Here is a 23,538-nt window from a genome sequence, read left to right on the forward strand (position 1 = left end):
TCATTACAATACAAGGGGCTCAACGCGCGTAAACAAGTGGCAATTAGGCTCAACTTTACTCATCTTGAACTGTACATATTTTCTTTAGTACAACCTACCTTTTTGCACGACAACCTTTCAACTAAGTTCCTCTCTTTTACAGATGACTATCATGCTACACCCATCCAGGATACGGCACAACGGAGATACATGCGCAAACGTGCAGCAGGGACCCGTTCCAAGGATTCTTTTTAGATTAAGACCCTGTGTAAACCTTTTTTACTGTCTCTTGTTGATACACATCCCCCGGATTCTCAGTACAATTGAGATGGATGCTGACGTATTGGCATGTGGCCATGTCAGAATATTGCACGTACCTGGACACCAGGGGCTTATTACAAAGGGCACTATTCAGGCCCGGTTTACACCATAAAGACCGAATACCTTAGGGAGTGTTCGACGTCGCAAGTTTGGCCTTATATGCATCAGCTTCGAATCATGTCTTTGGTCAAATGTTGGGTTTGCCCGACTCCTGTGTTTTGCTACCTTACGTTCCGCTCTATCGGCTAAGGCGACACCAGGAGAACTAATGTGATTGTCATGATATAGCGTGAGACTGGTCAACCACTCGATGACCTACCAGAATCTTCGGGATTCCTCCGCCTTAACGAAGGAAGGTTTCCCGGCCAGGCATGTATGCACCCCGAATTCGGATGAGTGCGGAGCCACCAGGGGCTATATAGTAGCCCCACTGTCAAACTCCTCTGGCTAAGTGAAAGTGTTAAAGCATTATAGTCCGGTTGCCTAGTTCGCCGCACTATCACCTCCTTAATGGACCAAGACGTTGGATCAAGTGTGAACATGTGTCTTCTGCGAACACCCCCACATTATATGCGTGGGGGTTGAAGCCGACGACTGCAATCTTTCAGGTTATATACATATATACATAAACGGCCGCACATGAGGCATCATAATACTTTCGGGCAAAAGTATAAATACAGCCTTGATAAACTTAATAAAACATTGTTTTTACAATGGGAATACATGTCATTCAAACATAGTATTCTTCGAGGACTGGGCCTCTATCGAACGAGCGCCTTCAAGAACTTCTTCAAAATAGTGCTCGGCAGCCACTCGGCCTATGGCCGAACCCTGCACCGCGATAGTGGTGGCATCCATCTCCGCCCAGTATGTTTTGACACGGGCAAGGGCCATCCGCGAGCCTTCTATGCACGTCGACCTCTTCATCGCATTAATGCGCGGCACTGCACCAAGGAACTGCTGCACCAAACTAAAATAGCTGTTCGGCTTTGGCCTTTCTGGCCATAGATGATCCACAACAGACCTCATGGCGAGTCCGGACAATCTATTCAGCTCGACCCATTCGGCAAGCCGATCAGTCAATGGAAGCGAACGCTCTGGAACATTAAATTGTGACCAAAATAGGTTGTCCACTTCACGATCTGTTTGATCTTGGAAGTATTCGGCCGCATCGACAGCACTCGCTGCCAAGTCCAGATATGCGTCCGTTGAACTCCACAGCCGGTCCAGAGGGGCATACTGAGGATCTCCAAACTTCCTCCGCAGCATGAAGGGTTTCCCAGCCGCGATATCCCTGGCTTGACGCAGCTCCTCCTTCTTCGCTCTCATCGCAAAGCGGGTGTCTTTGGTCGCCATCGTGGCCTTTTCCAGGTCCGTCGCCTTCACCCGGTTTTCTTCTTCAAGAAGCTGGTAACAGTTGGCAGTGCCTTTTAACTTTACAGCCATCTCGGCCATTTTCTCTCTGCTCTTGCAATGCGCGGCCTTTTCGGCTCTTAACTCTTCGGCCGCCTTTAAAGCGGCCACATTACTACTCCTTGCTTGCTCCTTGGCTCGGGTAAGCTCCACCCGAAGGGTCTCCACAGTGGCAACTCCATCTGCAGTCACAAAATATTAAAGATACTAGCATCATGCTGCTCTTATCATGTGACGATCGCCAGAAAAATCACTCACCCTGTGCCTCGTCAAGCCGCTTGTTGACAAGGACAATGTCGGCATCTGCCGCATCCAGTTGCCGCTTTAGTTCGACAAACCCATCAGTCTGGCTAACCACCGGAGCTTCAACCACCTGCACATAAAGGCGGTCTGGTTATTACCTGGGAATACGATCCTATGTTTTCCGCCGTTCTTGACGACAACCAGAGTCTCAGGGGCTACTATCTACACAGGGCACACCTTAAAATGTGCGGTACTGTAAAAAATGTACATCATTTCACGTACCTCAAAACCCGTCAGTAGACTCATAAAGGCTTCATGCAACCCGCTTTCGGTGGACGAAATCCTTTCAACCACTGTACCCATCAACATATGGTGCTCTTCTGAGATAGTCGCTCGCTCTAGTAGATCCCTCAGTACGTCCGACCGCATACCAGACGGTGCCGGACTCTTTTGGTTGCTCTCTTCAAGAGCCGGATACTTGGGACTCCGTGTGGCCATAGGATTGTCTTCTGGCCTCGCCAGATCCGGAGAGACCCTCCGCGATGACACTTCAAGGTCGCCCGCTTCTTGAGCTGGGGAGTCCGGGGGAGGCGTTTCGCTCTCCATCATCTCCGGAAGAAGATCCCCCGAAGACGAGCTCTGCTGAGAAGGGCTAAGATCCGAACTGCAAGATAAATGCTTCAGTTATTTTCCTCAGAAGTAAGGTAGGATATCTTCACTATTAAGTACTTTTTGATTACTTACAGCTTGTTAGAGGGCTGATCCCCACGCGGACATTGTGCGGCAAGAGCACCCTCTGAGGCAGGACCCTCTGGTGGAGATTTCTTCTCCCGTTTGGAAACCTTGGTTTCTGGATCTTCAGAGGTAGTCCTCTTCCTTCCCCGGGGCGAGAGAATGTCAGATTCTTCCCCTGGGTTGTCCTCCCTCACGGAGACGCTCATTCCCTCGGTTGGAATAGGTAGCGGTGGAGGCCCGCTTTCGCCCTCTTTATTCCCCCCCCCCCCTTCATCTTCCTTTGAGGGCACCAGGCAAGGTGCTGACTCGAGCATCTTTTCCAGCACCGGATTGTCCAAGCCTTCAGGAAGGGGGCCGAACACCGGATCATCTTTGCCTTTGTTATCCAATCCTGGTCAAAGAGCGATTCTTCAGAATGATGTCATGATAAAGAAAAGGACAGTGTGTTCGGCCATGGGATTACTTACTTGGGATGCGGTGCGGTTGCTGCTCAGGCCCACATCCTCGGTAGTGTCCGGACACTCTATTTGGGGTCCGAAGAACGATTTGTACATCTCCTCGTGCATCAGGCCGAGGAAATACTGAATAGTGCATGGTCCTTCCGTGTTGAATTCCCACATGCCGAGGGGCCGGCGTTTGCAAGGCTGGACTCGACGAACCAGCATGACTTGCATCACCATAACCAGACTGAAATCTCCCTTGAAAAGATCTCGGATGTGGCTCTGCAGTATGGGCACGTCCTTGGCTAGGCCCCAGCTCAGCCCCCTGCTGATCCATGACATCAGTTGTGGTGGAGGGCCCAAGCGGAAGGTGGGGGCGGCTACCCACTTGGCACTTCGGGGAGCCGTGACGTAAAACCACTCCCGTTGCCACAATCCGGACACCTCTGGAAAGGAGCCCTTCGGCCATGGAGCGCCAGCAATTTTGCTTATTAGAGCACCTCCGCACGCTGCGTACTGCCCCTCGACCATCTTCGGCTTCACATCAAAGGTCTTGAGCCACAGGCCGAAGTGAGGGGTAATGCGGAGGAAGGCCTCACAAACGACAATAAATGACGAGATGTGAAGGAGGGAATCCGGGGCTAGGTCGTGAAAATCCAGCTCGTAATAGAACATAAGACCCCTAACAAAAGGATCCAGAGCGAGGCCTAGTCCTCGGAGGAAGTGGGAGACGAACACAATGCTCTCGTTGGGTTCGAGAGTAGGGATGACCTGCCCTCGGGCAGGCAGCCTATGAGAAATTTCGGCGGTCAGGTATCTGGCCTCCCTCAACTTCTTGATATCCTCCTCCGTGACGGAGGAAGGCATCCACCGTCCTTGAAGGCTGGATCCAGACATGATTGAAGGTCCGAAGCACCTGACCTGGGCTTTGGGTGTTAGAACTCGAGGGCGGGGAAGGATTCGATTGAGCACGGGAGGGAAGAAGTAAAAGCCTTGTCCCTTTATAAAGAGGGTGAAAATCAAGCGTCCTCCTTGTGGTCGTTTGGGACTTGCCTAAAATCTAGGAGTCCTAGGCACGGTTGGGTTACCCACGTCCGTATTAATGAGAATCCCGTAATAAGGGGAACACGATCTCTGCTTTGACAAGACGTGTCAAGAAACCGCCTCGCATTATGTGCGGGGCTGGTTAAGGAAAACGGTTCGAATAATTACCGGGCCATGGCATGATGTCATGCTACCAAAACGTGTCAGCAGATTGGATTTGTGGAAATGTTATTCTCTCTACGGTGGTATGTGGAACTTATTTTGCAGGGACATACACTATCCTTGTATTCAAACTCTTCTGTGGTGTATTCAGAGGAGGAACCCGCCTTGCAATGCCGAAGACAACACCGTGCGTCGGACTCATCGTCATTGAAGCCTGGTTCAGGGGCTACTGAGGGAGTCCTGGATTAGGGGGTCTCCGGACAGCCGGACTATATCCTTTGGCCGGACTGTTGGGCTATGAAGATACAAGATTGAAGACTTCATCCCATGTCCGGATGGGACTCTACTTGGCGTGGAAGGCAAGCTAGGCAATACGAATATGCATATCTCCTTCTTTGTAACCGACCTTGTGTAACCCTAGCCCCCTCCGGTGTCTATATAAACCGGAGGGTTTTAGTCCGTAGGACAATATACAATCATACCATAGGCTAGCTTCTAGGGTTTAGCCTCTCCGATCTCGTGGTAGATCAACTCTTGTACTTCTCGTATTATCAAGAATAATCAAGCAGGACATACGGTTTTACCTCCATCAAGAGGGCCCGAACCTGGGTAAAACATTGTGTCCCCTGCCTCCTATTACCATCCGCCTTAGACGCACAGTTCGGGACCCCCTATCCGAGATCCGCCAGTTTTGACACCGACACTCATCATCATCATAGTGATATGCCAACTCATCATTCTAGCACATAACCCATCATCATCATAATAACAACTCCTCCTCATCATCATCATAGTCATAACCAACACTTGCTAATTTTTCTTAGCACATGATGAGTACTAGCTACGACCTGCTACTCTCTCTAAGGTAAAATAGCATAAAACAGGATAGCCCCCGAATCTCCATTGTGGAGAATAGAGATCCACCTGTCTCCAACTTATGGGTTGTGCACCATGTCGCCTCCAAGTAGTTTCCTGCGATCATTCATAACTTTTCTCCATCCTTTCATTGTGAGGTCTTCATCTCTTCGAGAATATGAGTCTGCACTGTCGTGAACCGTGGGCAGACTTGGCCGTAAGCTAATAATATCCATGCCACCTTCCATATACATCATATGAGTCACACAATCCATCGGAAGTTTCTGTTGAAGTACATAATAATACCATAGTTATCAATGTAGTTTAGGTTAAGAAGAATGTATGCAAAAGATGCACTGGTGACATAATAGTAAAAAACCTTACCATGCTATTTCCATGGATGTTACCATAGTTCAACACGTGGACTAGTGGCACGTATTGAGCATAATTTGGGTTAATTTAATAATTATTCTTGAAAGTCTCAACATCATTAACAAATGAGACAAGATGATTTTTCTCCTCTCAAGTTAGTTCAGAGCCATAACTGTAGTAGGTTTTGTCTACTACCTATTGTACATTTCTTGAAGAATGGAAATAAGCCATCAATGTAAATAAGCTGTCAACTATTTTTAATTAAATAATATAAATTACTTAACAAATTTATTTAACTACACATAGAGGTTGAACTGGAAGCATATCCATATCCACCCAAATGTTGATATTATCTTGAATATCATCTTCAGGACGAATATAGAAGGTTATTTGCATATCCTCCGGAAATCCATATGCCTTGCATAGAGCTCTCCAATTTGAGCAACCAAAATGTGAGTGATTAACTGCATTATAGTGCTTAACCCAAAAAGTGTAACCATGTTGAGTCCTAAGGTGAGCAATCTTCATCTCCGTAGTGTCACTATCTTGGAAACCGAGCTTCTCCAAGACATACAGTCTTGCATGGCAGGGGATGCACTGGTTGAATTGTAACAAACAGAAATTACACGTTGAAGCAAAGAAGCACAAGTCATGCTTAATTACAAAAAAATAATTGTCGTCGTTATGTATCGTAAAAACATAGAAGATCTCGTCAAGCTTGATGGTGAAGAACCTATCATTTTCCAGGTGATGCATGTCGCACATACCACGGTCGTCGCTGCAGTAATCACACTCAGGGATCCTATCATGCTCAAACATTTCCCGTGTTCATAAATCAAAGATTATAAATCAACGGCAATTACCAGGAACTTAACACACGGATCACTATTCAGCATGGGTTGACTTTTGGTCTGTCGAGTCTTTCTTGAAAACACTCATCTCACTTGGTGTATATGATGGGCACTCCCTCTCAGATATATTCGACCATCGGTGATGCTTGCTCCTCCCTCCATTCCTGAGTGCATTTCACCAAAATGTCTAGCATAGGGGAATGAAGGAGAAACGACCCCCACAACAACAGTCGTGTTAGGACCGGGAGTATATCGACCAGAGGGGGTGAATGGGAGATTCAAAATTTCTTGCGAATATTTTGAACTAACCCCAAACACAGCAGCAGAAATAAGGTTCAGTAGACACGAACTCAATCAAGCATGATTGAAGAACATATTCATCGAGATAGGAAGCTATAATAGTTTGAGCATAGGATATCACAGATTTAACAACAACGTTGGTAATGCAACATGCAAACAAATATAGTAGCATGAGAGAGTACAAGGTATGAACTATGTGGGAAACATGCGAGAGATAACTATGACTAGGTGAATGAAAGATGGCACGGGGACTGTCGGTGTCAAAACCGACGGATCTCGGGTAGGGGGTCCCGAACTGTGCGTCTAGGCCGGATGGTCAAAGGAGGCAGGGGACACGATGTTTTACCCAGATTCGGGCCCTCTTGATGGAGGTAAAACCCTACGTCCTGCTTGATTAATATTGATGATATGGGTAGTACAAGAGTAGATCTACCACGAGATCACAGAGGCTAAACCCTAGAAGCTAGCCTATGGTATGATTGTATAATGTGATTGTTATCCTACGAACTAAAACCCTTCGGTTTATATAGACACCGGAGAGGGTTAGGGTTACACAAGGTCGGTTACAAAGGAGGAGATATCCATATCCGCATTGCCTAGCTTGCCTTCCACGCCAAGTAGAGTCCCATCCGAACACGAGACAAAGTCTTCAATCTTGTATCTTCATAGTCTAACAGTCCGGCCAATGGAGATAGTCCGGCTATCCGGAGACCCCCTAATCCAGGACTCCCTCAGTAGCCCCTGAACCAGGCTTCAATGACGATGAGTCCGGCGCGCAGTATTGTCTTCGACATTGCAAGGCGGGTTCCTTCTCCGAATACATCACAGAAGAATTTGAATACGAGGATAGTGTCTGACCCTGCAAAATAAGTTCCACATTCCACCGCAAGAGAACAATATTTTCGCAGATCTAATTTGCTGGCTTGTTTTGGCAGCACGATGTTATGTCATGGCTCGGTGATTATTCGAACCGTTTCTTTTAACCAGCTCCACACATAACGCAAGGCGGTTTCTTGACACGTCTTGTCGAAGCAGAGATCGTGTTCCCCCAATTATGGTATTCTCATTAATGCGGTCATGGGTAACCCAACCGTGTCTAGGACTCCTAGATTATAGGCAAGTCCTAAATGGCTACGGAGAGGATGCTTGATATTCACCCTCTTTATAAAGGGACAAGGTTTTCGCTTTTTCCCTCTCGTGCTCAATCGAACCCTTCCCTCGCCTCGAGTTCTAACACCCAAAGCCCAGGTTAGGTGCTTCGGATCTTCAATCATGTCCAGATCCAGCCTTCAAGGCCGATGGATGCCCTCCTCCGTTACGGAAGAGGACATTAAGAAGTTGAGGGAGGCCAGATACCTGACCGCCGAGGTTTCGCATCGGCTGCCTGCTCGAGGGCAGATCATCCCTACTCCCGAACCCAATGAGAATGTCGTGTTCGTCTCCCACTTCCTCCGAGGTCTAGGCCTCACTCTGGATCCCTTCGTCAGGGGTTTGATGTTCTATTACGGGCTAGATTTCCACGATCTAGCTCCGGACTCCTTTCTCCACATCTCGACATTTATTGTCGTGTGTGAGGCCTTCCTCCGCGTTACCCCTCACTTTGGCCTGTGGCTCAAGACCTTTGAAGTAAAGCCGTAGATGATCGAGGGGCAACATGCAGCGTGCAGAGGTGCATCAATAGGCAATATGGCAGGAGTTCCATGGTCGAAAGGTTCCTTTCCAGAGGTGTCCGAATTATGGCAACGGGAGTGGTTTTATGTCACGGCTCCCAGAAGTGCCAAGTGGGCGGCTCCCCCCGCTTTCCGCTCGGGCCCCCCACCACAACTGATGTCATGGATTAGCAGAGGTCTGAGCTGGGGTCCAGCCAAGGACGTGCCAATACTGCAAAGCCGCATCCGAGATCTCTTCGAGGGAGATTTTAATTTGGCTGTGGTAATACAAGTTATGCTGGTTCGTCAAGTCCAGCCTTGCAAACGCCGGCCCCTTCGCTTGTGGGAGTTCAACCTAGAGGGACCACGTGCCATTCAAAGTTTCCACGGCCTGGCGCACGAGGAGATGTACAAGTCATTCTTCGGACCTCAAGTAGAGTGTCCGGATATTACTGAGGACGTGGGCCTGAGCAGTAACCGCATCACCGAACAAGTAAGAAATCCTCTGGCCGAACACACTGTCTTGTATTCGTCACGAAGTTATTTCTGAGAGTTTGCTTTTTGACCAAGACTGGCTAACAAAGGCGAAGATGATTCGGTGTTTGGCCCCCCTCCCTGAGGGTTTGGAAAATCCGGTATTGGAAAAGATGCTCGAGGTCGCACCTTGCCCGGAGCCCTCGAAGGAAGATACCGGGGGGGATAATGCGGGCGGACGCGGGCCCCCATCGCTGCCCGTTCCAACCGAGGGAATGAGTGTCTCCACGAAGGAGGACAACCGGGGGAGGAAAAGGACTACTTCCGAGGATCCGGAAGCCGAAGCCTCCAAACGGGAGAAGAAGTCTCCCACAGAGGGTCCTGCCTCGGGGGGTGCTTTTGCCGCACAAAGTCTGCGGGGGGATGAGCCCTCCAACGAGTCGTAAGTGATCCAAAATACTTTAATAGTAAAGGTATGCTATCTTTTTTTCTGAGAAAATAACCACCGCATATATCTTGCACTTCGGGCCTTAGCCCCTCTCAGCTGAGCTCGTCTTCGGGTGATCTTCTTCCAGAGATGATGGAGAGCGAAACGCCTCCCCCGGACTCCTCCGCTCAAGAAGCGGGCGACCCCGAAGTGTCGTCACGGAGGGCCTCTCCGGATCTGGTGAGGCCAGAAGATAATCCCATAGACCCCCGAAGTTCCCAGCGTCCGGCTCCCGAAGAGAGCAGACAAAAGAGTCCGGCACCGTCCGGTGTGCGGTCGGACGTTCTGAGGGAGTTGGTGGGGCGAGCGGCCATCACAGAAGAACATCATATGCTGATGGGTACGATGATGGAGAGAATCTCGTCCGCCGAAAGCGGATTACATGAAGCCTTTATGAGTCTACTGACAGGCTTTGAGGTACGTGAGATAATATGTGATAGTACTGCACATGTCAGGTGTGCCCTGTGTAGATAGTAGCCCCTGAGACTCTGGTTGTCGTCGAGAACGGCGGCGAACAGAGGATCATATTCCCAGGCAATAACCAGACTACCCCTATGTGCAGGTGGTGGAAGCTCCGGTGGCTAGCCGGACTAGTGAGTTTGCCAAATTAAAACGGCAACTGGATGCGGCAGACGCCGACATCGAGCTTGTTAACAAGAGGCTTGACGAGGCACGGGGTAAGTGTTATTATCTGGTGAACGCCACATAGTGAGAGCAGCCTGATGCCAGTATCTTTAATATGTTGTGACTGCAGATGGAGCTGCCACCGTGGAAACCTTGCGGGCAGAACTTGCCCGAGCCAAGGAACAAGCGAGGATTAGTAATGCCACTGCTTTGAAGGCGGTGGAAGAATTGAAAGCCGAGAAGGCCGCACATTGCGAGAGCCAAGAGAAGATGGCCAAGATGGCCGTAGAATTAAAAGACACTGCCGACCGTTGCCGGGTCCTCAAAAAAAAACCGAGCAAAGGCAACGGACCTTGAGAAGGCCACGACGGCGGACAAAGACACCCGTTCTGCTATGAGAGCGAAGAAGGAGGAGCTGTGGGAAGCCGGGGATATTGCGGCTGGGAAACCCTTCATGTTATGGAGGAAGTTCGGAGATCCACGGTATGCCTCTCTGGATTGGTTGTGGAGTTCGGCAGATGCGTATATGGATTTGGCGGCGAGCGCTGCCGATGCGGCCAAGTAATTCCAAGGTCAGACAGATCGTGAAGTGGACAAGCTGTTCTGGTCGCAATTCCACATTCCAGAGCGTCCGCTTTCATTGACTGACCAGCTAGCCGAATGGGCCGAACTGAATAGGTAGTCCGGACTCGCCATGAGGTCTGTTGTGGATCAGCTATGGCCGGAAAAGCCAAAGCCGAACAACTATTTCAGCTTAGTGCAGCGGTTCCTTGGTGCGGTGCCGCGCATTAATGCGATGAAGAGGTCGGCGTATATAGAAGGCTCGCGGATGGCCCTTGCCTATGTTAAAGCATACTGGGCGGAGATGGACGCTACCACTGTTGCGGCACAGGGTCCGGCAATCGGCCGAGTTGCTGCCGAGCATTATTTCGAGGAGGTTCTCGAGGGTGCTCGTTTGATAGAGGCCCAATGCTCGAAGAATATTATGTTTGAGTGATATGTATTCTCATTGTAAACACAATGCTTTTATGAAGTTTTTATAAGGCTATGTTTATACTTTTGCCTGAAAGTAGTATGATGCCTCCTGTGCGGCCGTTTATGTATACATGTGTATAACCTGAAATATTGCAGCCGTCGGCTTCAACCCCCATGCATATAATGCGGAGGTGCTCGCAAAAAACGCGTGTTCACACTTAACCCAACGTCTTGGTCCTATTAAGGAGGTGATAGCGTAGCAAGCGAGGCAACCGAACTATAATGCTTTAACACTTTCACTTAGCCATAGGAGTTTGACAGTGGGGCTACTAGATAGCCCCTCGTGGCTCCGCACTCTCCCGGTCGCGGGGTGCGTACATGCCTGGCCGGAAAACGGCCCTTCGTTAAGGCAGAGGAATTCTAACATTCCGATAGGTCATCGAGTGGTTGACCAGTCTCACGCTATATCATGACAGTCAGTTTTCGGCTTTCTCTACTGAGGTGCTCGTCCGGATGAACCAGGGCACAATCGCAGTAGTTCTCCTGGTGCTACCTTAGCCGATAAAGTGGAACGTAAGGCACCAAAACACAGGAGCCGGGCAAACCCAACATTTGACCAAAGACAATGATCTGGAGCTGATGCATATAAGGCCAAACTCGCGACGCCGAACACTCCCTAAGGTATTCGGTCTTTATGGTATAAATCGGGCCTAAATAGTGCCCTTTGTAAGAAGCCCCTTGTGTCCAGGTACGTGCATTATTCTGACGTGGCCACATGCCAATACGTCAGCATCCTTCTCAACTGTGCTGAGAATTCGGTGGATATGTATCAACAAGAGACAGTAAAAAAAGGTTTACGCAGGGTCTTAATCTAAAAAGAATCCTTGGAGCGGGTCCCGGCTGCACGTCTGCGCCTGTATCTCCGTTGTGCCGTATCCTGGACGGGTGTAGCACGATGATCATCTGTAAAAGAGAGGAACTTAGGTGAAAAAGTTGTCGTGCAAAAAGATAGTTTTTAAAGAAACCATGTATAATTCAAGATGAGTAAAAATTGCCACTTGTTTGCGCGCGTTGAGCCCCTTCTATTTGTAATAGGGGTGTGACCATTGATCCGGTATGAATTACATATAGTTGCGTCGGACTCGTCTGACCGTGTCTGAGGTGTTGACGACCTGTTAAATGCTTTAGTTGGTGAGGCCGTTTTTAGTGTGCGACTGCCAAGGCAGCCGCACTCTCTTCGGCGCGCAAAGATCGCTTAATACTTCCGTTTACTGTAATGATGCCACGTGGGCTGGGCATCTTGAGTGTGAGGGAAGCATAGTGCGGTATTGCATTAAAGTGAGCGAAAGCTTCGCGTCCGAGTAGTGCTTGATAGCCACTTTGGAACAAAGCGATGTTGAAGGTTAAATGTTCGCTACGGAAGTTATCAGGGAAGCCGAAGATAACCTTTAGTAGCAGGGAGCCCGTGCAATGAGCCCCTGGGCCTGGCGTTACTCCTTTAAAGGTAGTATTGCTATGGCAAATTTTTGTTGGGTCTATCCTCATTTTGCGGATTGTGTCCTGGTATATCAGGTTTAGACTGCTGCCACCGTCCATCGGGACTCGTGTGAAGTGGTATCCGTCAATTATTGGGTCTAATACCAGGGCAGCCCATCCTGCATGCCGGATACTTGCTGAGTAATCACGATGGTCGAAAGTGATCGGTTGAGACGACCAATGGCAGGACTCCACGGTGATAGGCCCTTGGGCATATTTTTCTGGGAGTGCCGTTTTGTTTCTTCCCTTGATCACGTGTAACACGTTTACTGTTTTGACTTCTGGTGGAAATTTCTTTTGTTCCCCAGTGTCTTGCTTGAGAGGCTCATCCTCATCTTCGCTTGGTGTATCCTCCCCCTAGTGTACGGTGTTGAGCTTGCCGGACTGCTTGAAGACCCAACATTCTCTGTGGGTATGATTAGCGAGTTTACCAGGGGTACTATGGATCTGACATATTTGGTCCAGAATTTTGTTTAGGCTGGACAGTTCATCTCTGGCGCCTTTAGAGGGCCGCTTTTGCTGACCTGGCCGAGAGCTTTTGAATCCGGCGTTTACTGCCGTGCTCTTCGTGTTGTCTTCTTTATTCTGGCATGTGTTATTGCTGTTGCGCTGTGATTTCCCGTTTCCATCTCTAACTTCAGATGTACTGGGGTCGCTGGTGCTACATCTGGCTAGCCAGCTGTCCTCACCCGCGCAAAAGCGGGTCATGAGGCTTGTTAATGCTGCCATTGTTCTCGGCTTTTCTTGGCCAAGGTGTCTGGCAAGCCATTCGTCACGGACGCTATGCTTAAAAGCTGCCAAGGCTTCGGTGTCCGGACAGTCGACAATTTGATTCTTTTTAGTAAGAAACCTGTTCCAAAGCTTTCGGGCTGACTCTCCGGGCTGTTGAGTTATATGACTCAAATCATCCGCGTTCGGAGGTCGGACATAAGTCCTTGAAAATTTGCCCGAAAAGCGTCTTCGAGCTCTTCCCAGCTTCCAATGGAGTTTTCACGGAGGCCTTTAAGCCAGTGACGAGCTGGCCCTTTGAGCTTGAGGGGTAAGTACTTGATGGCGTGGAGATCATCTCCTCGAGCCATATGGATATGGAGGATATAGTCCTCAATCCAGACCCCGGGGTCTGTTGTTCCATCGTATGCCTCTATGTTTACGGGTTTGAATCCCTCTGGAAATTCATGGTCCATCACCTCATCGGTGAAACATAGGGGGTGTGCGGCACCCCTGTATCTAGGTGTACCGCGTTGTTCAGATGTTTGTTGTGTTACATTGTATGCTGGGGCACTCTTGCGTGGTCCATAGATGGATCTGGTTGCGCCGTCCTTTTGGTGCGAGCCCTCGCGTGGATCGCGTATTGTCTTGTGAGTGGCATTGTTTGCCGCTCTATGTTGGCCGTGAGGTCGTCTATCCGGCCAGGTGGCTGTTTTGATTTTTGGTTGTGGGGGGTCTGAGGCCTCCTCATCGAATTCAGGGAGCAACTTCTGCTTTGGGTAGCTCTTGGTGGGGCGATTGTCGCCGTACTTCGCTGCTGTGTTGAGTACTTTACTCCATCTGATTTGGAGTGTGTCCTGCGCAGCCTTGAGCCTTTGCTTCTGCTTTTTCAGACTCCTCGTGGTGGCAACAAGCCTTTGACGGGCATTCTGCTGCTCCGGGTGCCTGTCCGGCGTTATGTCGTCTAGACTATTATCTTTGACAGAATTGGTTTGTTCGGTTTGATTCTCCGTATTGCCGTGGTCCGACAGTGGTTCGCCCTGCTCCAACGCTGGGTCTGTATGATCATTATTTCTGCCGAGGCGGGATTTGGGGCGGCGGTTGGGCCGCCGCTTTGACTGCTTCTCGAGGGAACAAGCCTTTGGTGCGTCCTTCCGTTCCTCGTCGCCGTCTTCTTTTGGTGTGTCCACCATGTATACGTCATATGATGAAGTGGACGTCCAGCGCCCTGTGGGCGGTGGTTCCTCTTCGCCTCCCGCATCGTCGTCCATACCGTCGATGTCTTTGAAGTCGAAGTCGACCATGTCGGTTGAGTCATCGACAGTGGCTATTAAGTGGGTGGTGGGTGGGCGTCGAATTTCTTCGTCGTCCGCATCCCAATCCTGTTGGCCATAATCCAGCCAGGGCTCTCCTGACAAAGAGAGAGACCTTAGTGAATTCAGAATGTCGCCGAAGGGCGAGTGCTGAAAGATATCTGCGGCAGTGAATTCCATGACCGGCGCCCAATCAGATTCGATTGGCAGGGGCGCGGATGGTTTGGAGTCAGAAAAAGAGTCTAGCACCTTGGAGTCACGGGCTGCGCAGAGGATTATGCTGGTGTTTGGCTTGATCGCCGTTGAGACTGCAGCCCCTGAGGCGGTGTCTAATCACCCGTCCTCGATTCGCGCAATTGGCTCCGAGCTAAGGGTCGGAGCTGATGCGGGCGTGGCCTCTGGGGTACTGTTCGGCGGCAGAGCTAGGTCATACCCATCGCGACAGTGCGGCGCGCCCGGCTGCGGCTCGAATCCGTCGAAGATCAAGTCTCCGCGGATGTCGGCCGTGTAGTTCAAACTTCCAAATCTGACCTGACGGCCAGGGGCGTAGCTTTCAATCTGCTGCAGATGGCCAAGCAAATTAGCCCACTGTGCAAAGCCGCCGAATACGAAGATCTGTCCGGGGAGAAAAGTCTCACCCTGGACCGCATCGCTATCGATGATAGTAGGAGCCATCAAGCCTAACGGCGACGACACAGAGGAACTCTCAATGAAAGCACCAATGGTGGTGTCAAAACCGGTGGATCTCGGGTAGGGGGTCCCGAACTATGCGTCTAGGCCGGATGGTAACAGGAGGCAGGGGACACGATGTTTTACCCAGGTTCGGGCCCTCTTGATGGAGGTAAAACCCTACGTCCTGCTTGATTAATATTTATGATATGGGTAGTAAAGAGTAGATCTACCACGAGATCAGAGAGGCTAAATCCTAGAAGCTAGCCTATGGTATGATTGTATGATGTGATTGTTGTCCTATGGACTAAAACCCTCTGGTTTATATAGACACCGGAGAGGGTTAGGGTTACATAAGGTCGGTTACAAAGGAGGAGATATCCATATCCGTATTGCCTAGCTTGCCTTCCACGCCAAGTAGAGTCCCATCCGGACACGAGACGAAGTCTTCAATCTTGTATCTTCATAGTCTAACAGTCCGGCCAATGAAGATAGTCCGGCTGTCTGGACACCTCCTAATCCAGGACTCCCTCAGGGACAATACTCCAGATTTGTCAAGTGCGAATGGAAATGAATGCTACTGAAAGAATTACACTGAATGATGAGAATACATCAAGACGGGAAACGAAAGATAACAGATGGGAATGACAGAAATGATTGACATGAGTGATATGCAACAATCATAAACAAATCAGATAAAGTATCGTCACACAGCACAAAAGTTAACTGTTGAATGTAATGCAGTAAAGTAGATTGAACTAGTGGTGCTCGAAGGCGACAAAGAGATTTGGTAGACCAGTCCGCCCTTCTGCCAAAGGACTACGTCTGGTTGGAGGGGTTGTGATTTAACACCGAAGATAAACTCTCTTCGCCCTATTCTCCTTCAACTCGGAGCTGATTAGACTCCAGTTGATTTCACTCGTGGTAGATACTTGTCAATGATCTCCAAACCTTCGACATACCTCGTCACGCACCACAATGACTCTTGGTTGCTGAAGATCTTGCTCGGTGAAGAAAACAACTCTTCAACACTCGAGCCGACACCTATCCATCTAGAGAGTGCACAGCTCTCAAGAGAAAAGGTACAAGAACCCTAACTCAGAACTACTGCGATGCTCAACCACTGTCTAAGTTTTGGCTCTTGATTTTTCTCTCGGTGGACCTTAAACTCAAATCACTCGGAGAGGGGTTGCTCAATCAATCTTCTCAGAAATCTTAAGTGGAGCAACCAACGGATAACGTTGGAGCAGGGTGGCTATTTATAGCCGCAGCCTTCCCTGAAGGGAAATGAACAAATTGGACATTTGGAGCAGCCAATGGCCGAAGGACACGAGTCCAACGGTCGGAAATTTAGCACAATGGTAACATTCCTTACAGAGCAAGTAATGCTAACTCCTGAGTTCGAAAGATATCTCATGTAACACGAAGAACAACGTCTACTGCTAGCAGGTAATCATTTGGCACATAAAGAGAATTCTCTTATTCTCGCATAGGTTTGGGCTAAGCATCACAGCGGATTTAAGGTTTGAGAACCTATACCCCTCTTAATAGTATGAAGGTCCTATGACTCAAATAAATGAAAGAAGAACAACGAAATAAATACTACATCTTCACTATGTCTTTGACTTCCATTCGCTGCAGTCACTTTTCTTTGGGCAGAATCTCCGAACCAATTGCTTCACGTCAGCAATAAATTTTTGAGGGGCTAACTCCTTCACATCATTCTTCTCGCCTACATGTCTTCAACAGATGTAGCTCATTCTTCTCTGCAATGCAGATATTCTTAGGTGAAGTTCCTCAAACTTGACACCGGAGACAAGATTCTCTTCGGTTATGCATGGACTATTTCTTTGTGTATGCACTAGCAAACAAATCAGTCCATGCCCGTTTTTGTCAACAATCTCCAAAACACGGGAGGGCAATTATTGCACCAACAAGTCGGGATTCTTCCTCTCTGATATTTCGACAATATATGGTGGACACTCCCTCTCTGATATTTACTGATGGTCGCTCCTCATTTCTTTCCAAAGTGTAGTAGACCAAAATGTCTAGCACCTGGGAAAGAAGAAGAAGCGACCCCCATGACAACAGTCGAGATTCTTCCTCTCTGATATTTCGATAGTATATGGTGGACACTTCCTCACAGATATTTTGACCGTCGGCGAAGGTCGCTTCCCCTCCTCTCATGAATTACAAGGTATATCACGAGAAGAGGGAGAGGAAACGACTCCCACGGTAACAGTTGGCATCCTTCCTTCATGAACAGACTAAAAGTCACACAAGGAGCCCTGATATAATGACAGTCAACCCGTTACATATATCGAGTGATGACATTAAAAATGGCCCATGGTTTGTCGGAATGTCGTTTAATTGTTGTTCCGGCAAATCACTGATACGTCTCCAATGTATCTATAATTTTTGATTGTCGCATGCTATTATATTATCTGTTTTGGATGTTTAATGGGCTTTATTATGCACTTTTATGTTATTTTTGGGACTAACCTATTAACCGAAGGCCCAGTGCAAATTGTTGTTTTTTGCCTATTTCACTGTTTCGCAGAAAAGGAATATCAAACGGAACGAAACCTTCGTGATGATCTTTTTTGGAACAAACGCAATTCGGTAATCTTGGAGTGGAGGTCAAGGAAGCAACGAGGTGGCCACGAGGTAGGGCGGCACGCCTAGGGGGCTAGGCACGCCCCCACCCTCGTGGGCCCCTCATAGCTCCACCGACCTACTTCCGTTGCCTATATATACTCTTATACCCTGAAAACATCCACGGGAGACACGAAACCACTTTTCCACCGCCGCAACCTTCTGTACCCGTGAGATCCCATCTAGGGACCTTCTCCGACGATCTCCCCGGAGGGGGATTCGATCATGTAGGGCTTCTACATCAACACCATAGCCTCTCCGATGATGTGTTTTTAGTTTACCACAAACCTTCGGGTCCATAGTTATTATCTAGATGGCTTCTTCTCTCTCTTTGGATCTCAATACAAAGTTCTCCTCGATGTTCTTGGAGATCTATTCAATGTAATTCTTTTTGCGGTGTGTTTGTCGAGATCCGATGAATTGTGGGTTTATGATCAAGAGTATCTATGAACAATATCTGATTCTTCTCTGAATTCTTATATGCATGATTTGATATCTTTGCAAGTCTCTTCGAATTATCAGTTTGGTTTGGCCTACTAGATTGATCTTTCTTGCAATGGGAGAAGTGCTTAGCTTTGGATTCAATCTTGCGGTGTCCTTACCCAGTGACAGCAGGGGCAGCAAGGCACGTATTGTATTGTTGCCATCAAGGATAAAAAGATGGGGTTTATATCGTATTGCTTGATACATCATGTCATCTTGCCTAATGTGTTACTCTGTTCTTATGAACTTAATACTCTGGATGCATGCTGGATAGCGGTTGATGTGTGGAGTAATAGTAGTAGATGCAGAATCGTTTCGGTCTATTTGACACGGACGTGATGCCTATGTTCATGATCATGCCTAGATATTCTCATAATATGCGCTTTTCTATCAATTGCTCGGCAGTAATTTGTTCACACACCATAATATATGCTATCTTGAGAGAAGCCACTAATGAAACCTATGGCCCCGGGGTATACTTTACATCATATAAGTTTCCGATCTACAATTCTTGTTTACTATTTATTTTGCAATCTTTACTTTCCAATCTATACAACAAAAATACCAAAAATATTTATCTTATTATCTTTATCAGATCTCACTTTTGCAAGTGGCCGTGAAGGGATTGACAACCCCTTTATCGCGTTGGTTGCAAGGTTCTTATTTGTTTGTGCAGGTACTAGGCGACTTGCGTGTAGTCTCCTACTGGATTGATACCTTGGTTCTCAAAAACTGAGGGAAATACTTACGCTACTTTGCTGCATCACCCTTTCCTCTTCAAGGGAAAACCAATGCATGCTCAAGAGGAAGCAAGAAGGATTTCTGGCGCCGTTGCCAAGGAGATCTATGCTCAAGTCAAGACATACCAAGTACCCATCACAAACTCTTATCCCTTGCATTACCTTATTTACCATTTGCCTCTCGTTTTCCTCTCCCCCACTTCACCTTTGCCTTTTTATTCTCCATCTTTCGTTCGTCCTTCTGTTTGCTCGTGTTACCATGTGCCTTCTATTAGCTTGCATCTTCGCTTGATAAATATCTATTGTTATGGATCCTCGTCCTCTTGCTAATCTTTTTAAAAGATCCAATTATGATGAACCAATTGCTAGTGAGTTGAGTGCACTAGATTATCTTTATGGAGTTTTGCTTGAAATTCGTGAATCTGAAAATTGTGATGAAGTGCTTTATAAAGTGATTCACGATAGATCTTTGAATAAAAGCATGATTGCAATGATGTTATTATAAATTATATGAATGTCAATTGTGCTAATAATATGCAAAACCCTAAGCTTGGGGGTGCTAGTTTTGCTATGTCCACTACTTGTTGCAATGATCATGATTGGGATGATTCTTCTTATGATCTTGAAAATTTATTTAAGTCCCATGATGAATACTCCCTCCGTTCCTAAATATTTATCTTTCTAGAGATTTCAAATGGTTACCACATACGGATGTATATAGACATATTTAGAGTGTAGATTCATTCATTTTGCTCCGTATGTAGTCACTTGTTGAAATCTCTAGAAAGACAAATACTTAGGAACGGAGGGAGTATAAGATTGATAATAATGTTTGCAATATTGAAAGTGGGTTTGGAAGAGTGTCAACTTTAGATCCCACGTATTTGGAGAATGTTCAATCCTATGCAATTTTTGATAAAAATGGGTTTGGAGAGGTCGTGACTTTAGTTAATGTTAATCCCACTATTTTGGAAGAGTGTCAACTTTGCATGAATGTGGATCGTGTTGAAAATATTTTATGTGATAGCTATTTTGTTGAATTTGCTTATGATCCCACATGTAATTATTATGAGAGAGGAAAATATGATTGTAGAAATTTTCATGTTACTAAATTACCTCTCGTTATGTTGAGATTGCTATTGTTTCTTTCTGCTTCCTTGCATATGCTAGTTTTTGCTTGCTATGATAATTTGTTTGCCTATAAGATGCCTATGCATAGGAAGTATGTTATACTTAGATGTGTTTGTCACGTGTTTCATGATGCTCTCTTTGTGCTTCAATTCTTGTCTTTAATGTGAGCATCATTGAAATTATCAATGCCTAGCTAGGGGCGTTAAACGATAGCGCTTGTTGGGAGGCAACCCAATTTTATTTTTGTTCCTTGCTTTTTGTTCCTGTTTAGTAATAAATAAATCATATATCCTATGTTATGATTGTGTTTTTTATGTTTTAATTAGTGTTTGTGCCAAGTAAAGCCTTTGGGATCTTCTTGGATGATTGTTATTTGATCTTGCTGAAAAAAGCAGAAAGTATGCGCTCACGAGAATTATTTTCATTTTTAACCAGAGAGAGATAAAATACCGATTCCAACTGCAGTTGATCAATATACAAATATTTAGGACGTCCTAATTTTTTAGGATTTTTGGAGTTACAGAAGTATTCAGAACTCCCAGATTGCTACAGATTGTTCTGTTTTTGACATATTCTGTTTTTCGTGTGTTGTTTGCTTATTTTGATGAATCTATGGCTAGTATTTGGGGGTATGAACCATAGAGAAGTTGGAATACAGTAGGTTTAACAACAATATAAATAAATAATGAGTTCATTGCAGTACATTAAAGTGGTGGTTTGTTTTCTTATACTAACGGAGCTCATGAGATTTTCTGTTGAGTTTTGTGTTGTGAAGTTTTCAAGTTTTTGGGTAAAGATTTGATGGATTTTGGAATAAGGAGTGGCAAGAGCCTAAGATTGGGGATGCCCAAGGCACCCCAAGGTAAAACTCAAGGACAACCAAGCCTAAGCTTGGGGATGCCCCGGAAGGCATCCCCTCTTTCGTCTTCATCTATCGGCAACTTTACTTGAGGCTATATTTTTATTCACCACATGATATGTGTTTTTCTTGGAGCGTCTTGTATGATTTGAGTCTGTGCTTTTTAGTTTACCACAATCATCCTTTCTATACACACCTTTGGGAGAGACACACATGAATCGGAATTTATTAGAATACTCTATGTGCTTCACTTATATCTTTTGAGCTAGATAATTTTGCTCTAGTGCTTCATTTATACCTTTTTAGAGCACGGTGGTGGTTTTATTTTCTAGAAATTATTGATCTCTCATGCTTCACTTATCTTATTTTGAGAGTCTTTTAGAACAGCATGGTAATTTTCTTTGGCTATAAAATTAGTCCTAATATGATAGGCATCCAGGATGGGTATAATAAAAACTTTCATATAGAGTGCATTAAATACTATGAGAAGCTTGATACTTGATAATTGTTTTGAGATATAAAGGTGGTAATATTAGAGTTGTGCTAGTTGAGTAATTGTGGAATTGAGAAATACTTGTGTTGAAGTTGGCAAGTCCCGTAGCATGCACGTATGGTAAACGTTGTGTGACAAATTTGAAGCATGAGATGTTCTTTGATTGCTTTCCTTATGAGTGGCGGTCGGGGACGAGCAATGGTATTTTCCTACCAATCTACCCCCCTAGGAGCATGCGTGTAGTGCTTAGTTTTGATGACTTGTAGATGTTTGTAATAAGTATGTGAGTTCTTTATGACTAATGTTGAGTCCATGGATTATACGCACTTTCACCCTTCCATCATTGTTAGTCTCTTCGGTACCGTGCATTGCCCTTTCTCACCTCAAGAGTTGGTGCAAACTTCGCCGATGCATCCAAACCCCGTGATATGATACGCTCTATCACACATAAGCCTCCTTATATCTTCCTCAAAATAGCCACCATACCTACCTATTATGGCATTTCCATAGCCATTCCGAGATATATTGCCATGCAACTTTCCACCATTCTGTTTATTATGACACGCTCCATCATTGTCATATTGCTTTGCATGATCATGTAGTTGAAATCGTATTTGTGGCAAAGCCACCTTCATAATTATTTCATACATGTCACTCTTGATTCATTGCATATCCCGGTACACCGCCGGAGGCATTCACATAGAGTCATATTTTGTTCTAAGTATCAAGTTGTAATTCTTGAGTTGTAAGAAAATGAAAGTGTGATGATTTTCATTATCAGAGCATTGTCCCATGGAGGAAAGGATGATGGTGACTATGATTCCCCCACAAGTCGGGATGAGATTCCGGACGAAAAAAGAGGCCATAAAAAAAGAGAAAAAGGCCCAAATAAAAAAATGAGAGAAAAAGAGAGAAGGGGCAATGTTACTATCCTTTTTCCACACTTGTGCTTCAAAGTAGCACCATGATCTTCATGATAGAGAGTCTCTTATTTTGTCACTTTCATATACTAGTGGGAATTTTTCATTATAGAACTTGGGCTTGTATATTCCAATGATGGGCTTCCTCAAATGCCCCTTCGTGATCAAGCAAGTTGGATGCACACCCACTTAGTTTCTTTTGTTGAGATTTCATATATTTATAGCTCTAGTGCATCCGTTGCATGGCAATCCCTACTCGTTGCATTGACATCAATTGATGGGCATTTCCATAGCCCGTTGATTAGCCGCGTCAATGTGAGAATTTATCCCTTTTTGTCTTCTCACACAACCTCCATCATCATATTCTATTCCACCCATAGTGCTATGTCCATGGCTCGCGCTCATATATTGCATGAAAGTTGAAAGAGTTTGAAAAGGCTAAGTATGAAACAATTGCTTGGCTTGTCATCGGGGTTGTGCATGATGGGAGCATTTTGTGTGACGAAAATGAAGCATGGCCAAACTATATGATTTTGTAGGGATAAGCTTTCTTTGGATATGTTATTTTGATAAGACATAATTGCTTGGTTAGCATGCTTGAAGTATTATTAGTTTTATTTCAATATTAAACTTTTGTCTAGAATCTTTTGGATCTAAACATTCATGCCACAATAAAGAGAATTACATTGAAAATTATGTAAGGTAGCATTCCACATCAAAAAATTTGTTTTTATCATTTACCTACTCGAGGACAAGCAGGAATTAAGCTTGGGGATGCTTGATACGTCTCCAACGTATCTATAATTTTTGATTGTTCCATGCTTTATATTATCTGTTTTGGATGTTTAATGGGATTTATTATGCACTTTTATATTATTTTTGGGGCTAACCTATTAATCGAAGGCCCAGTGCAAATTGCTGTTTTTTTGCCTATTTCAGTGTTTCGCAGAAAAGGAATATCAAGCGGAATCCAGATGGAACAAAACCTTCGCGAGGATCTTTTTTTTGGAACAAACGTAATCCATGAGACTTGGAGTGGAGGTCAAGGAAGCAACAAGGCGGCCACGAGGTAGGGCGGCACGCCCCCACCCTCGTGGGCCCCTCGTA

Source organism: Triticum aestivum, chromosome 5A (genome assembly GCF_018294505.1).
Source record: "Triticum aestivum cultivar Chinese Spring chromosome 5A, IWGSC CS RefSeq v2.1, whole genome shotgun sequence".
In the NCBI taxonomy this organism is placed as follows: Eukaryota; Viridiplantae; Streptophyta; class Magnoliopsida; order Poales; family Poaceae; genus Triticum; species Triticum aestivum.